The sequence below is a fragment of the Miscanthus floridulus genome, chromosome 19 (assembly GCF_019320115.1).
Source record: "Miscanthus floridulus cultivar M001 chromosome 19, ASM1932011v1, whole genome shotgun sequence".
Lineage (NCBI taxonomy): Eukaryota > Viridiplantae > Streptophyta > Magnoliopsida > Poales > Poaceae > Miscanthus > Miscanthus floridulus.
In genome coordinates this window covers 41,925,849-41,939,399 of record NC_089598.1, presented here as the reverse complement: position 1 = coordinate 41,939,399, position 13,551 = coordinate 41,925,849, and positions in this window count along the sequence as shown.

Below are 13,551 nucleotides of genomic sequence, written 5' to 3'. Positions count from 1 at the left end.
ACAAACTTCACCAGGAAAAAGTTCTAGGACTTCTATGATGGATACGGCATTAGGACTGGCTAGGCCTCAGTCGGACATCCATGTACTAATGGTCAGGTCGAGCGGGCCAATGGCATGATCCTCCAAGGACTCAAGCCCCGCATCTTCGATCGACTCAATAAGTATGCCAGGCGATGGGATGCAAAGGTCCCAGCAATCCTCTAGAGCCTGAGAACAACCCTGAACCTGATCCACGTGGTTCACATCCTTTCTTCCTGGCCTACGAGGCTAAAGCAGTGTTGCCCTCTAACCTCGACCACTGGTGCCCCAAGAGTAAAGGCCTTCGACCGAGACTGAGCCGTGGAGGCTCCATAGGACTGTGGTCGACCTACTCGATGAGGCTTGTGAGAGGACTAGTCATCCGCTCCACTTCGCTACCAGCAAACTCTCCATGGGTACCATGAAAGAAAAATCAAGGGGAGGATCCTTAAGGTCAGGTGATCTCGTGCTCCGGAGAATCCAGTCGACCAAGGAGAAACAAAAACTCTCTCCACCATGGGAAGGATCCTACACTGGTGACCGAGGTGATCCGACCGGGTGCCTACCGGCTGAAGGACGACAACAACAACGTTCTCACCAACACATGGATCATCGAACAGTTATGTCATTTCTTCCCCTAAAACTCGGTCTTACCATTTTCTTTCCATTCAATGTTTGCTCCTACAGCACCCTAGCCCAAGCACTCTCGGCCTGGGTCACTTGGGGTCTCCACGAGGGTGCGATACCCCCCTTTTTTTCTTTACTATCACATAGTAAAACTTTTCGCCCAAATGAAAGGGTGTCACCCGAGCGAAAGGGCATTCCGTTCCTTTGATTACCCAACATAACTTGTGTTTTAAACTCCCGACCGATCACACCCCACTATGACCTACGGTTACGAGCAGCTGAGCCTTGCGGCTTTGTGCCAAGGTTCTTAAAGTTGCAGCCAACAGGGTCAACTGGTAAGGTGCGAAAAAGAAAGGATAAAAAATAAAGCTACGCTAGGGTAAAAACAAGGGCGGATGGGACAAGCTTCCCCTCACTGAGTGATTTCATCACAAAAACGAACTCAAAATAGTCACAAGTGTAAAACTATTCATACAGGGGCTTCCCCACAAACTCGTCCTTTACATCTACCGACTATTTCTACTCTAAACTCTATTATGGCCATCCGGCGGCATCGGCTGATGGCACAGTCGACGAGGACGAAGGCAGCTCGCTCCCGGTCGAGATGACATTCGGCTCTATTGGGGGCAGGATGATGCTCACCTCCGACCAGGTCCCCACTCCCTTTATAGGTTGGACGACATCTTCTCGACGCACTTCTTCAGCCATGCTCGAAAGGCGAGCCTACATCACCCACTGCACTGGTGACCTACTCGGCGACCATCTATGCGTATAGCACCAAACTCTCCCCTAGCGCATGGATTTCATCTATGCTCCACCCGTCAGCGTATCTTCTATAGATGGCCGTGAAGTCTAGATCAGGGGTGGTGGGTCACCACTGAGGTCAACACCCCCGACGTCCCGTAGAACATGCCATCGGAGATGAGTGCCCCAAACTTCATTCGGGACCTCCACCAGCTAGATGGTGGGCATACTGGTGTTGGGTCCTGATCCAAACACCTCTGAGACGACCACCTATGCGACATTATGAATCTAGTCGAGCTCTCCTTTGAGAGCACATTGCTCCTCAAGGGACTGGGCTAGCGCCTCCACGCCCTGACTGACCGCCGCTTTGGCTATCTCCAGCTCTTGCTCCAGAGAGCCAATTTTTCCATCCAGTTCTGGAAAAAGATGGCAAATTTAGAAGCAAAGGAAAGAAGAAACCAAGGCATCAACCGAAGGCAAAATAGATACATACCATGGAAGGCACTTTCGAGGATGGAGAGTCCTTCCTCTTGCCGGGTCACCCTCTCGAGCAATCGAGCATTTGACTCCTCTGCCTCGAGCACCTACCCCCGGAGCATGACCACTTCTTGTTTAGCATCCGACTAGCCCTTTCACTCCATCTCTAGAGCCTACAAGGACTACTAAAGCACCGCCTCAGTCTCCGCCAAGTGGACCTTTGCCATGTTGAGTTCCTGCTCGGCAGCAGTCGCCCGCTCAATCACACGTAGTTCCGCAGCCCATGCTCCCATTGCCTTGGCCGTCCGGTCTTGGGACTCACAATGGGTGGATTCCAGCTGGTGCCTGAGCTCATCAACCCACTGCGATGTTGTTGCTTCCTGCTCCATCCGACCATGCTCCTCCCAAAGAAATCAAGACTTATGGATCAACATCATCTCCAGATCTTGTGAGACAAGAAGCAGGCATGCTAAGACAACCATTGAAAGGCCAAGGAGTCAAGGATAACACCAAAAATGCAGATAACTTACCTCTGCAACACGTGGCAGGTTGACTATCACCGCCTAATGGATGGGCTCAACCCTCTCCAAGGCCTCCTTGAGCCTTGCCTTTGTAAGGGCGAGATCGGACTCCATCAATAGTCCTCTCTCCCTGAGCAGATGCTAGAGCTTTGCCTCCTCCTTGTCACAAAGGACGAACCGAGCCTTTCCTGGCTCACCGGGGCAAGGCCACACCAGCTTGTGGGTCACCCCTGACCAGCTGGAAGATCTAGCCATCGCAATATCATGCGACGACCGGATCATCACCAGCTCCTGGGACAGCGGGATGGCCGATGGCTCCACCCTAGTGTTTTCCTCACCAAAGAAGGGGATCTCCACCACCTAGACTCCACGGCTCATCGGTAGATGTTCTACCTTTGGCCTAGCTGCATCTCCTCCTGAACCCTCCAGCTCTAACTAGGAGGGCGAACTGTGTGCTCCTCCGCAAGGCAAGGCAGGGAGCCCGGTTTCCCTCCTCTCCTCCTCCGCAGCTGTTGGGGAGGGATTGTGAGGGGCACCTCCAACCCAACCTCCGCTATCACCATGAGGATCGTCGCCATCACCACCGCTTGCCGCTGCCGTTGCACTCACAATTGGCCAGGAAGACAACCCCTAGTAGGGAAGGTTGTGCCGCAGCCAGCATGCTTCCTCTGCCACTCGCCAGTGACCCGCTATAGGCTGGGTCTCCACTCTTCTCACATGGGAGGTAGGGAGACTACTAGTCCCACTAGCCCTAGCTGCTATCAAATAAGCACGGGTTAGTCACACTCAAAAACTCTACTATGAAGACAGGAGGGAGCATGAATGCTTACCTAGATAAAAGCAGTAGAGCCCTAAAGCCCCGACTAGCTGATGATGAGTCGACTGGATGAAGACCGCTCATGGGTCATGACCCACGCCCCCTCATATCAACCGAGGGAGGAGCCAACCCAGCTGGTTCCTACTCGGCTCGCGAATGGCCATGATCGCAAGCTTGTACCAAAACCACTGGAGTAACTGACGAAGCATCTCCCCATTAGGGGTCGTGCACGCATGCCGACCCCAAAGATGCAGGGGAATGATCATGTCCCCCCGACTGATTGGCATGCTCCACCACACTCAGAGCAGGAGGGCATGGGGCCAACGATGATTCCAAAGGGCACGGCAACCACGCCTACTTCGCACCTTGTTCGACGGTGGTGTCTTCACTCGTGGTGTGCTTCCTTGACTTAGGAACATCGCCATGCATCTCCATATCATGCCTACCACCGACGGATGTGGCCGCAGGCTCACGGTGCTCCACCATGTTCACGATAGCGCCCTAGTCTCCTTCGTCCTTGGAGGCACTCAGCGTCGCCACCCATCTCCATGGGCTCCTCTGACTCGAGCTCTGCCTCCACGTTGCTCTGGCTCTCACCCCCCCCCCCCTGGACCCAATGGCTGATCTCCTTCTCCTTTTTGAACCTCCTCTGGGCCTTCTTGGCTTTCTTTGTCTTCTTGGCAAGCATCACCTCCCTCTAGGCAGCTTGCCGAGCCATGCCCTCTGGCCCCCTCAAAAGATGCTGGCTAGATTTTATAGCCCGAGAGTCCCTTCAAAATGGACAAACTCGAAATCAATCAAAACATCAAAACAAGGAGGATAAGGTCACGGGAAAAGGGGGCATACCAGATTGGACAGCTTTGCGGCAGTGAAGGGGTCCGGGCATTCCTTTGAGGGAGTCTTTATCCCTCAGTTGCAGCACCCGATCGAGTTCGACTCTAGACTCATCCTTTGGCAACTCCTCTGGCGACTTGCGATCGAGATCCATCAGGGCCAGAGTACTCCCACATTGGCCGCCTTCTCTCCACTAACAGGGCGACCCGACAGTGGAAGAAGGTGTGGAAGACCCACAACCCATCGAGGCCATGCTGCACAAGCCTCTAAAGCTCTATCTCGATAACCTCCAGCTTGTTCTACCGACCGGTGGGGCCCCACGACCTAGCTTTCCCTCCTCTCCGGCCTTCTTCCTGTGAACATCAGGAATGGCGCTTCCTACCGGGTTCCTAATGTAGAACCACTCACCATGCCACCCCTAGTTGGAGTCATAGGGGGAGTATGCAGGGTAGGGGACCGATGGCTTTAGTTTCTTCTGCAAGGCGAATCCCCAACCAGGCGTGGTTCTAGGCGGCCTCCCCTCGGACAAGGCTTGCCCACTAAAGATCTAGCAGAAGATGTCCATGTGCGGCTCCATTCCGAGAAAGGCCTCATAGATGGTGACGAAGCCAGCCGATGTGTAGCGCCCCAGTCAGGTTGAGGTGTTGTAGCTCTAGGCCCCACTCATTGAGGAGGACGCGCAGTAACCAGTGCATGGGATACCCAAGACCGTGCTCAGTGGAAGGCGAGGAAGGAGATGACCTCAGTTGGCCTAGGGTTGTGGAACAATTTCCCCCTAGCGCAGGAGCCCTCCTAATGTGCCACCTTCTTCGATGGGAGCATCCCCTTCTCAGTGAAGGCAGGCCTAGTACCTCCTCATCCATGTTGGAAGGCCTCTAGTTCGACATCAGCGCCTTGGATTCACGAATGAATCTATGAGTCTTCTTCCTTGCTCTACTCTCCTCTCTCCTAGAAACCACCATGGCACACAAATAGATTTGGTGAAAGGGAGGAAGGAGGAATGGTGGCGGTTGAAGGAAGGTGAAAGAATGGGAGGAAAAACCTCTCCCTTTGCCCCTATTTAATGCAAAAAAGCATGCGGCGGGACAGTGGCCCTGACTGATGGGACGCACCCTTGCCTGGTGAAATGTTGCCCGATTATTGGGACATGGCCTAGGTAGGGCCCACCACTACCACAACCCAGGCATGAGAAATAAGGCACAACTGCAAGCAAACGATCCTCTACCTTCCTAGGAAGGATTTGGAAGGGCCCACCAATGGAATCTCCATCGAGGAGAGACCAACAGGTCACCCAAGTCGATTGGATAGCTCGGGCGGCTACCGAGAGATAGGTAAGGAGCAGCGGGATGCCTCATGTAGGTTATACCAACCCTATCACGAATGATGGACACGGATCCCATTTGGACATATCCGATAGGAGCTCCCCAGACCCGTCACTCGAGCCATCGAGGTAACCATACCAAACCCTTTTTTGTTTTCTAGTCCATAATCATTCATCCATTCTCATGCATGCATTCATACATTCATCCCATACATCCAAGCATTGCATATGCTGTTGTTGCATCACAACGCTTCATGTTGCATCACAAAGCGACAATCGCCTCATTCGATATGAGCGACGACCAACCAAGGTTCGAAGGCTAGCCCGCGAAGGGCTCGAGGCCGCCTCATGTCAAATAGAGCTAGGGGAGAAAACGTAGATGAGCCCTAGCGGCCCTTGCTTGGTCTGCTCAGAAGCGGATAGGGTCATCTCAACCTTCTCGTTCGATCCTAAACTCAAGCCATGCCCATAGAATATCCATCGAGGGGAGGCCAGTGGGTCACCTGAGTTGGTCTTTGAAATGGCTTAGGCATCTATCAGGAGGTGGTTTAAGGAGCAGTGAAATGCCACATGGGGGCTATGCCAACCCTGTTATGGAACAATGGACCCAGATTCCACTCAGACGTACTCATTATTAAGCTCACCGAGTGCATCACTCGAGCCATCGAGGGAAGCGATGTTAGCTCAACCCCTCCGGATGTAGAAACTACTGGATGTGGTAGTGCACAAAACTAGACCAACCCCTCGGCCATGCCCAACACTTGGGTTGGCCCTCCATCTCATTCGACCCCTCGGCCATGCCCGACACTTGGGTTGGCACCCGACACTAGGGTTGGCGCTCTATCTCGCCCGACCCTCAGCTGCGCCCGACACTTGGGTTGGCGCTCCATCTCGCCTGACCCCTCGGCCGCCCCCGACGCTTGGGTTGGTGACTCCATCTCGCCTGACCCTGTGGCCATGCCTAACACTTGGGTTGGTGACTCCATCTCGCCCGACCCCTCAGCCACGCCCGATGCCTAGGTTGGCGCTCTGTCTTACCCAACCCCTCGCCCACGCCCGACACTTGGGTTGGCGACTCCATCTCACCCGAACCATCAGCCACTGCCCAACGCGTAGGTTGGCGCTCTGTCTCGCCCAACCCCTCGGCCATGCCCGATGCTTGGGTTGGCGACTCTATCTTGCCCGACCCCTTGGCCACGCCTGACATTTGGGTTAGCACCTGACACTTTAGGTTGGCGCTCCATCTCGCCCAACCCCTCGACCGCGCCTGACACTTGGGTTGGCGACTCCATTTTGCCCAACCACTTGGCCGTGCCTAACATTTAGGTTGGCACTCCGTCTCGCCCAACCCCTTGGCCATGCCCAACACTTCAAGTTGGTGCTCTGTCTCACCCAACCCTTTGGCCGCACCCGACGCCCGGGTTGGTGCTCTGTCTCGCTCGACGATGACTCATGATCTTACACCCACTAGGTGCGCTCGTAAAACAAGTGTAAACAACCCCTTCATGACTTTACAGAAGTCCCAAAAGGGTTCAGGGGCTCTTGTCTAGTTCATAAACCTAGGTTCCCCAATGGGCCCTGCTTCCCAGCAAAAACTCAGCCCAACAGACGGCGTAGCAACAACGCGTGCCTCTCGGGCTAGCCTAGTTACCTAACGATCGGCCGGGAGAACTGATCTAGTCTCTGAATGGAAGGTCTAGCCAAGGAGGGGACATAGTCTGACTCTGACCTTTTTTCTAACCAGGGATACGCCGAACCTCTGCTTGCAACTCTTCCCCAACCGACACGGTCAGGGTCGACTGGGAACGACCAACTGGGACGCCTGCTCAGTGAGGGCACAGGGATCAGGCAAAGCAGATAAGGTAAGGTGCTCAAAGTCAAAACGCAATACTGAGGACCATACCCTACCATACCCTACACACCTGCAGGACGGTGCCACTAGGCCATGCCAGATAGGCACAATGCAACCTTCTAGACATGTCAGAACCCGAACAGAGTTGTGGGCACCGACATTTGCCTTACAGTATTGTAGGCACCGACATTTGCCATACCAGGCGAACACGATAAAGCCTACCACATGCATCTAGACATGAATAATATTGTGGGCACCAATGATCGTCTCGTACCCGATAGCGTGGGCAACAAGACTAGGTAGCACACGTATCTATTCTCTCTTTCTCTGACTTGTAAGGCCATCCCCTTCAAACTATAAAAGGGGATGTGCTCTCTCCTCTCTAGAGGACGTTCTCTCTAGCATTCATTCGAACCTCAACAGCTCTAGAACTCAAAACTTACACAGAGCATACACTCCAATACTTAGCGCACGTTAGAGCTCCCTGTCACTCTCAGCTTTTCAGTTCAGAGTCCGACCGGACCTTTACCACCCCCTTCTTATCACTACAAAAAATCTGGGCTTGTATGACAAACACCATTTGTCACGTTAAGTCAAAAAATTGTCATATAAAGCAGCTTATGACGAAAATCACGTGTCACGTCGGTCATCATATAACGACTGTCACATAATGTACCGCGTGACGATTTCATAAGCAACCATCACAAATTGTCTGACCTTTTGTGACGGTTACCAAATGTCGTCACAAAATTGTTCCCTTTTATGCTGGTAGAAACCGTCACATAATAGTTGGTCAACGCGTCACATTTTGCAACTGTCGTCACAAATTGCGGGTTGGGAGTCAGGTTTGGATGACTTTTTGTGACGTCCCTCTCATGTCATGTTATGTTTATGTAGATTATATGACACTGATGTTTCGTCTTGTTTGGTATGGTTGTAGGCCATGTTTTGAGACAACTATATGGCGTCACAATTAGCCATGGCATTCATGACGATGCTGGCATTCATATTCAGTGACGACATACAAATCTTTCATCACATGGAACCAAAGCAGAATACACATAGATATATATATATATCAGCCCAGCCATCATCGCCAGGCTTGACATCAGAAGGCAGTAATCATACACAATTCACAGAAGTGCATACACATATATTCCACTGGTTCCAAACACAGTAGCAACCACATAGTTCCATCACAGATCCACCACATAGTTCCACCACAACTAAACCACAGAAGTTCCACCATACAAGCATAAAGCACCAAGTACTGACAAAGTTCCAACCACGGATCAAGTTGTAGCAAGGTAGCAATAACTTAGACAAAAGCCCCATCCACAGAAACTGCTTCAAACCTACCTCAATCTTTCTGAAGTTTTAGGACAGCTCGCAGCAGTGCATTAGTCTCTCAAACTTGGTATGCATCCCCTTCACTTCCTCTTGGGTCTGGCGCAGCAAACTCTAGTTTTCTTGAAGTGCGGCCTGCTGAGCTTGAAGCTGTTCTTGCAATTCTTCCTGCTTCCTAGCAGCTTCATCTCTTTTAGCTTGGAGTCTTGCCTCAAACTCAGCTTGCATGCGTGCTTGTGCTGCTATCGATGAGGCACGGCCAGTCTTCGATGGTCGAGGGACACCAGTGTTGGGAAGAAAGGTGGATGAACGGCTAATCTGGCTGAGACTGTCAGCAACAATCTTAGAGGGCGACTTTTGTGCTTCTCCTTCTTCTGGCTCTCTTTCCTTCTCTGCCACCATTTGTGCCTACAAAAATTGAATGTAGTAAATAAGAAGTCCATAGAACGGTGTTCAACCAGGCATGTAATTGAGTACAGTAGATGTATCCTATCATTTTGTAACTTACATATATTTCATTGGCAAGAGGAGTTCGACCACTTTGGGGACTATTCATGCATTCACCAAAGAAATCAACAACATCAGGTTCCATGTCGTTGTACTTAGCCCTCTGCAACATTTAAAAAACTTGGATTACAATGAAGCTAAAGAGAGGGTGAACTCTGAATTCTTAACTATGAGGTGCCACTAAAATTATTTGTGTGACCATGAAATCTAAACTAGGAACACTTAGCAGCAAGATTGGTTTTACTGAAATCTGAACTAGGAACTAGGAACACATGACAATAGCTAGATGCCAATTATTGTGCTAGAAATCACTAGACATAAGATTGGTTTTTGTATATTCTAAGAAATCAAACAACATGTGATAACTTGACACAAACCAAGCACATGGTAAGTACTCTGTTAAAATTGACCCATCTTTCTTGCTAATTATACAGAAAACACAATGCCAGCTTTGTAGCGAACTTTCAAGCAAACATGTACATATAGTTTGCATTGCACAGTAACGAAAAGGTTCAAGCCATTCATCAGGCAATCAGGTTTGCCTCCAAAACCTTTCACATTTCAGTGGAAGAAGCAATAGTATGCTTACCAGGCTGTACCGATGGGCAATATAGGACCTAGATCCAGTCCTTTGGTGTAGCTGCACTTGGCCTCGGTTGACTTTATTCTTAGCACATCTCTCCTGCACCACAAATGCAATACGAAGTTTACATTGACATGCATAGTTTGCATTCCATATTAACAAAAGCAGCTGATGCTGGTCATGGACCTGATTCTTTGGGTCACACCAATACTCCACTAGTTTGATCCATTCCTCTTTCTTCATCTTTGGTGGAGGTTCTTTGGCCAACAACTGTTCTCTTAACAGTGACTCATCGAAGTACTTCCTTTTTAGGTGATACCTCATCTGCCTTACTCCCCTCTTAATGATATCAGTGCATGCATCAAGGCTTGGTCCCTCGTTCTTAACGTCCACATCCAACCTAGACTGCAGGCACACAAATGATTTAGTAGACACAATTTTCACATGGGATTAGACTAATGCAGGGAAGTACTTGGAGTGAATTAGATATCTCATCGCCACTTTCTGAAGCACTTTTTTGACTTCTTGTTGCCTCGCCTCATCGTTATAATCCTTCTAGGATGGGAAGATAGGCAAGTTGTCTCTAAGGAGCACACCAGTTTCTGATGCTAGCTTTGCTGCCTGAAGTGGTACATCAGGTCTTTTCTTCCCTTCAACCACTTGGATAGCCAGCTTCTTTCCTCTATTTAGCATCTTCTCTAATCCATGACCCATGGTTTTCTTGCAGACTTCCTTTCGGCGCACTGCATTGGCAAATAATAAGCAACATGTGTTGCCATAGCAGTAACAAAGGATCATACTGAAATGGAGAAAATAATGTTTGGAAACACGTATTGTTTACCTGGAACCAAGTCACCAACTCGTTCTCCTTCATATGTATGACCCTCTGAAGTAGCAGCCCCAAATTGTTCAACTGACTCATTGAGGTCATTGCTTTGCCTAGAACTCTATGCACCTGGCGAGGTTTCCAGCACTTGGTTTACACTAGTTGTGGGAGTAGGTTCACGAGACAAGGTACCAGGGTTTGGACTAGGCGTAGACCTTGCTGCAGTTTGCCTAGGAGGACTAGGCACTGTGTTTGGAAGAGGTGAAGATATGGCTGCACCAGCCGTAGACATGGCTGCATCATTGGGAGTAGGTTGATGAGACAAGATAGCAGTGGAGACACTAGGATGATACGTAGGGTTTGCACCAGCCATAGGCTTGGCTGCAGTTTGCCTAGTGAACTTACGAGGACTAGGCACTATGTTTGGAAGAGGTGAAGACATGGCTAGACCGGTCCTAGTGATTATTGGATGAGTAGGCACTGTGCTTGTAGTTTGGTTGGTCTGGCTGCTGCTTGTAGTGAGCTAGGCTTGCAGTTGGTTGGTACTAGAAATAGGTGGAGGTTTAGGGTTGGCTTTGGAAGTGTACTTAGGAGGCAAGGGATGTCTTATTTTAGGTGGTGGACGGCCACCAGGCGAAGGCATGGCTGCACTTTGCCTAGTCAATCTGGTTGGCGTGCGCGGTGGCTCCTGGTTGGCAGCCACTTTTGTTGCCAACTTTTGCTTCTTTGAGCGAGTTCCTGGCACCATTGGACTTTCCTGACAAGAGAAAATGTATCTTATTAATTATGAAATAAGTGTCAAGTAGATCAATGAACTGCACTGAAGAATATGATTGAAATAGACAGACCATAAACTTGTCAATTGCCTAGTAATGCATCTCACCTCATCAGAATCATCAGTGTGAGATTGGTTATCAATATTAGATGATGGATCATAATCATTATCAGAATCATGATTATCAGATAGTAGTTTCTTCCCTTTGCCCTCGGGCTGTTTTAGCATAGAACCTCTAATCTCTTCTGTTAAGATTCAAATACCCAAATATTTAAAAACATCCTGAATTTCCTTAACATTCTTGTCCCTGTCCCGCTCATACTTGGTTTGGTCATTTTCTTCTATTACTTATTACATGCAAACGCATAGAATGAGCAGAAACTAGAGTCAGTTTCTGAAAAGAATTTGAAGAAAAAACTAACACATTAGTAGTGAAATTGTAAAGAAACAAAAAAAACCTAGAATAAAATGAACAAAATGGGTTCCTTTGTCTTAACCAGTGGAATTATTCAATTAAGCAAAAGTAGTTTAGCATAATTCGTGTGCCTAGGTTCTTAAAGTTGCAGCCAACGGGTCAACGGGAAGGTGCGAAAAAGAAAGGATAAAAAATAAAGCTACGCTAGGGTAAAAACAAGGGCGGATGGGACAAGCTTCCCCTCATGAGTGATTTCATCAAAAAAACGAACTCAAAATAGTCACAAGTGTAAAACTATTCATACAGGGGCTTCCCCACAAACTCGTCCTTTACATCTACCGACTATTTCTACTCTAAACTCTATTATGGCCATCCGGCGGCATCGGCTGATGGCACAGTCGACGAGGACGAAGGCAGCTCGCTCCCGGTCGAGATGACATTCGGCTCTATTGGGGGCAGGATGATGCTCACCTCCGACCAGGTCCCCACTCCCTTTATAGGTTGGACGACATCTTCTCGACGCACTTCTTCAGCCATGCTCGAAAGGCGAGCCTACATCACCCACTGCACTGGTGACCTACTCGGCGACCATCTATGCGTATAGCACCAAACTCTCCCCCTAGCGCATGGATTTCATCTATGCTCCACCCGTCAGCGTATCTTCTATAGATGGCCGTGAAGTCTAGATCAGGGGTGGTGGGTCACCACTGAGGTCAACACCCCCGACGTCCCGTAGAACATGCCATCGGAGATGAGTGCCCAAACTTCATTCGGGACCTCCACCAGCTAGATGGTGGGCATACTGGTGTTGGGTCCTGATCCAAACACCTCTGAGACGACCACCTATGCGACATTATGAATCTAGTCGAGCTCTCCTTTGAGAGCACATTGCTCCTCAAGGGACTGGGCTAGCGCCTCCACGCCCTGACTGACCGCCGCTTTGGCTATCTCCAGCTCTTGCTCCAGAGAGCCAATTTTTCCATCCAGTTCTGGAAAAAGATGGCAAATTTAGAAGCAAAGGAAAGAAGAAACCAAGGCATCAACCGAAGGCAAAATAGATACATACCATGGAAGGCACTTTCGAGGATGGAGAGTCCTTCCTCTTGCCGGGTCACCCTCTCGAGCAATCGAGCATTTGACTCCTCTGCCTCGAGCACCTACCCCCGGAGCATGACCACTTCTTGTTTAGCATCCGACTAGCCCTTTCACTCCATCTCTAGAGCCTACAAGGACTACTAAAGCACCGCCTCAGTCTCCGCCAAGTGGACCTTTGCCATGTTGAGTTCCTGCTCGGCAGCAGTCGCCCGCTCAATCACACGTAGTTCCGCAGCCCATGCTCCCATTGCCTTGGCCGTCCGGTCTTGGGACTCACAATGGGTGGATTCCAGCTGGTGCCTGAGCTCATCAACCCACTGCGATGTTGTTGCTTCCTGCTCCATCCGACCATGCTCCTCCCAAAGAAATCAAGACTTATGGATCAACATCATCTCCAGATCTTGTGAGACAAGAAGCAGGCATGCTAAGACAACCATTGAAAGGCCAAGGAGTCAAGGATAACACCAAAAATGCAGATAACTTACCTCTGCAACACGTGGCAGGTTGACTATCACCGCCTAATGGATGGGCTCAACCCTCTCCAAGGCCTCCTTGAGCCTTGCCTTTGTAAGGGCGAGATCGGACTCCATCAATAGTCCTCTCTCCCTGAGCAGATGCTAGAGCTTTGCCTCCTCCTTGTCACAAAGGACGAACCGAGCCTTTCCTGGCTCACCGGGGCAAGGCCACACCAGCTTGTGGGTCACCCCTGACCAGCTGGAAGATCTAGCCATCGCAATATCATGCGACGACCGGATCATCACCAGCTCCTGGGACAGCGGGATGGCCGATGGC